We start from the raw sequence: 4092 nt of genomic DNA, 5'->3' as shown, positions 1-4092 counted from the left end.
GAGGGGGGGGGAAGAGCTACGCGGCAATCCTGCGAGTGCGCATGCGCCGATTTGGCGCGCTGCCCTGGGGAGGGGGAGTCGGAGTCTCGACCAGCTTTGGAGTTCTGGGAAGCGGTCCGAGAGTGGGAGTCCCGAGGGTCCACTAGCCGGTTTGGGCCCCGGAGCGCTCTCTCCCTTGCTCAGGTCCTCCCCCCACCACACTCCAGAGTTGAGGGTGTCAAGGATGGGATGGGGCAGTGGGCAAGGAGAGCGGGGCGCTCCTCTTTGAAACTTGGTGTCATACCCTAGGATTTCGGTCCCCCTTTCAGGGTTCCCGGAGCCCGTGTCTGGGCAGAAGCCCGATTTCCTCGGGGAACCCTGACTGTTCCTCCCCTGCCCCGAGTGGGGGCAGGGGCCTCCAGTCCAAGGGGAAAGGCTGAGCTTTGATTTGGAGACTGTAAGACCGAGATTGGGACTGGGGCCTGAGGTAGAGGGGCGGGGTGGAGGAGGTGCCGCGAGGGCCCGCCCCCACCTAGCTCCGAGGCTCGGCGTAAACAGGGCACCCGCGGGGACACGCTGGAGCTTGCCCGCCCTCCCTGGGGCTCTGGGATGGAGCCCACCTCAGTACCCGCCCCGCCCTGGTCGCCTGGCACCGGGCGCAGGAGGGGCAGGACCTAGTTTGGAGGGAGGTGAGTCACCAGCGGGTGGGGTAGAGGAAGGGCAACCCATTTTGCCCCAAGAGGTCGGGACTCATTTGTGTGTGCGTGTGTGTGTGTGTGTGTGTGTGTGTGTGTGTGTGTGTGTGTTTTATACCTTCTGACTGGCTTCCCACCAAGTCAGGGTTTTGAATTCCGAGCAACAGGGATTTGAAATAAGATGAGCGACTCTGGACCTCTGTGTCCAGGCCTCAGTATTGAGGGAATGTCGGCTAAGTGCCGGACCTTTGTCCCCAGGCTCAGCTCGTACGGGAAAGGTACGCGGAGTTCAGAAGGCGGTTCCCAGGGGCCGGCGAATGTGCTTCTGGCCACTGCCCCCTTCTGGGCGCCGTTTGAAGTTTGATGTCTGCACCCCTTGGTGTCTGATGTTCTGGGTGTCTGAAGTCAGAGTTCAGGGAGCTCAGCAGGCGACTGCGGCTGCCAGAGATGGACCTTAGAGATGAGGAATGTTTGCACCAACTTTCACCCTCTTTAGTTCTAGTCAGGGAAGATCCCGAGTCTCCACTAAAGTCTGCCGTTGGCAGAAAAGGGAGCAAGGGAGAACTTTACTGTTAATGATAGTGAGCGCGACCTTTCCCCCAAACCAGAGCTTTGTCCTGGTTCTCTTTGCTCAGGGTCATAGCCACCTGGTTTTAGACTCCCAGGGAGAAAACCAAAGACTTTGGGCCAATTTGACCGTCTTTCATTCTTGTATCCAGTCTTGCCAGCCTGTGCTTAAGGCCTGCCATTTTCCCCCCTTTGAAATATATCTCAGATTTCTTTCATTTTTTACTGCCAGAGGATGTTTCCCAGTAGGGGTAGGGGTCTTATTCCACTTTTTATTTAGCCCCCATGGTGTAACAGTGCCAGGACCAGACAGGGATTCACCAAATGTATTTAGTGGATGCCTGCTAGGTTTCTGCTAGGGCTTCTCCCCACAAGGTGGTTCAAGTAAAATCCAACTGAAGCTGACCTCACACAACTTTGCTGGAAAAACATCTGGATCAGCCCGATTGGGCTGTGAGGGGTTCTGCTTCCAAGCTGACTTAGTTACATAGGCGAATCTTCTTAAATCTATTTTCCCTGTCTGTTCCATGCTAACAGAACTCAATTGGAGGCCTGTAAACAACTGAATCAAATATGAACTCTTCTCCCTGTTATGGCCTCCCAATATCTTGTGCCAGCCAAGGATGCTGACATTTCCTTCTTGCTTGCTACCTTTCAACCCCTGCTATATTTTGAATGTGAAATGTGTATTTATTTTTATTAACTTTTAATTGAAAATATAATAATAATAACAATAATATTTACTGGTTAAAAATCTCAAAGTATAAGAATGTAGGAGGTTGGAAGTATAATCAAATTTGCAGCGCTCCATGCTCCTATTCTTCAGCCCCCACCCTTAGAGTAACTACTACTATTGTTTCCTTGGGGAATGCTTCCAGGAGGGTTTTTTTTCCCATTTAACAACTTACAATATAAGTGAAAATCTTTGAAAACCACCAGTGAGTTCATATAGTATATACTCTTGCAACTTACTTTTTTCAATTAATTTATTTTGATCTCTTTCCATGCATTATGCACACACCCAGCTCACACTTTATATTGGCCACTTGGAATGTCCTTGCTTGGGTGCTCCACTATTGGGTTTGTTGGGCCTTTGGGTTGTTTCCAGTATGTGAACTGTTGCAAGAGTCTCTCTGAGATGAGAGAATGCATATTTCTGTCTGAGTCTTTCATTATTCTGTTCCCCTAGCTCCTCTACCCTCCTCAGAAAAGCTCTTCCATTGTTCTTGCTCAGTCCATCTCTTCTCTTCAAAACTTGTACTCAAGATAGCCCCAGTATCCAGAGTTTAGCACTTAATTTTGAGAGTTCTATGTCTACCACCAGACCATGAACTCCTCGAAGACAGAGGTCATGTCTTCTACTTCTTTGTATCTACTCAGATCTTTTTTTCTTTCTGTACCAGAAATTGAATCCAGGCCCTTGCACAAGCTAGAAAAATGCTCTACCATTGGACTATAGCCCAGCCCTCCACCCAGCTCTTCACTGGTGGGGAAGTTGGTGAGTGTTAGAACTGGGGTTACCTTCCTGGTAGGGGAAATGATGTGCTGTAAGCATCTCCTCCTTTGTATTTCTCTGAGGGCACTCATTATTCAATCTCAGCCTCAGCATCTTCTCTTTCTCTTAAGGAGCTTCTATCTTTAAATGCTTAGGTTGGAAGTATAACAAAACTAGTGGAGAATCAAGGAAGAATTTTCTGAAATTCATGTACAGGATACCAAGAATGGTAACGACCCCTTTTTCTGAGGGTAAAGGAAGGCCTGGAATGGGGCATTCGGAGGGCAGATCTGAGTCTGTGCAGCTCAGAGGCTAACACCACCTAGTGGTAAATTAAAGAAGGTAACCCTGAAGAGTCTGGTGCAAAGTGGAGAGGGGGAAAAGACCAACATTTATAGAGCAAGTACAACGAACAAGTCCCATGTAATGGACTTTATATGAATTAACTCACTTAAATCTCATAGCTACCATGTGATATGAGTATTATTTACAGTTCGTAGATCATGAAATACAGGATAACAGATTAAGGAATATGTCTCAAAATCAGATAGTTATTCAATTTCTTATTTCAATGTCTATGTTTACTACCTCTCAACTTAGCTCCCCACTACCCCAACATGTCCCCTCTGCAATCCTGCTTCAGTATTGGTTTAGGCATATAATCCATGCTTTAATTCTTCTTTGCTACTGACTAGGGACTATGCTTGGAGCTGATACTGGTCTAGTGAGACCAGTCTATTGGAGGTTTCCTGCTACCAGAGGATGGTGTCACTGAGAAAAACTCTACTCCAAGACTCAGGGATGTGGGACCTGCCTCAATGAAGCTGTTTGTAGTTCTGTGCTTGTCTGAAGTTACTGTAAACTCTCAACTGGATTCAAGACTTTTCATAAAGGTATTTTAATTTGTATATTGTGAAATCTGTGTTACTGTGACAGCATGGGAGGTAGGACTTCCCATTTTGACAACTTCTTATCGTGACAACTTAATGTCCACATGGGAGAAATAAAGGAACTTTGACCCTGCCTCATGCCATGTGCAAATATTAATTTAAAGTGTATTATAAGCCTAAATTATAAAAACTAAATTCTTCTTTTAAGTGAATGCACAGAATATAATCACAACATGGGTGTAGGAAAAATTTTTTTAAACCATATAGAGCAGTAACTATAAAAAAAAAATGAAACATGAGAATTGAAGAATTTTGCTCATCAAAAGAAATCATTAAGAAAATGAAGAGGGACAGGAATTTAGCTCAGTGGTGTTGTGCCTGCCTCCCAAGCACAAGGTCCTGAGTTTGATTCCTGGTACAATAATAATAATAATAATAATAATAATAATAATAATAATAATAAGGA

General features: G+C 46.2%; 1 long non-coding RNA gene across 1 annotated transcript; it reads left to right on the top strand.

The window, feature by feature from the left end:
* The first annotated feature begins 210 nt into the window (after positions 1–210).
* On the top strand, positions 211–3644 carry LOC104876531. Its single transcript, XR_784360.2, has 3 exons — positions 211–668; positions 2645–2739; positions 3432–3644. It is a non-coding gene; the product is annotated as an uncharacterized LOC104876531 (long non-coding RNA).
* Positions 3645–4092: the final 448 nt, after the last annotated feature.

The sequence above is a fragment of the Fukomys damarensis genome, unplaced genomic scaffold (genome assembly GCF_012274545.1).
Source record: "Fukomys damarensis isolate Sample0158 unplaced genomic scaffold, DMR_v1.0_HiC HiC_scaffold_15, whole genome shotgun sequence".
NCBI lineage: Eukaryota > Metazoa > Chordata > Mammalia > Rodentia > Bathyergidae > Fukomys > Fukomys damarensis.
The sequence above is the reverse complement of the archived record's forward strand: the minus strand, read 5'-3'. Positions and strand labels throughout refer to the sequence as shown.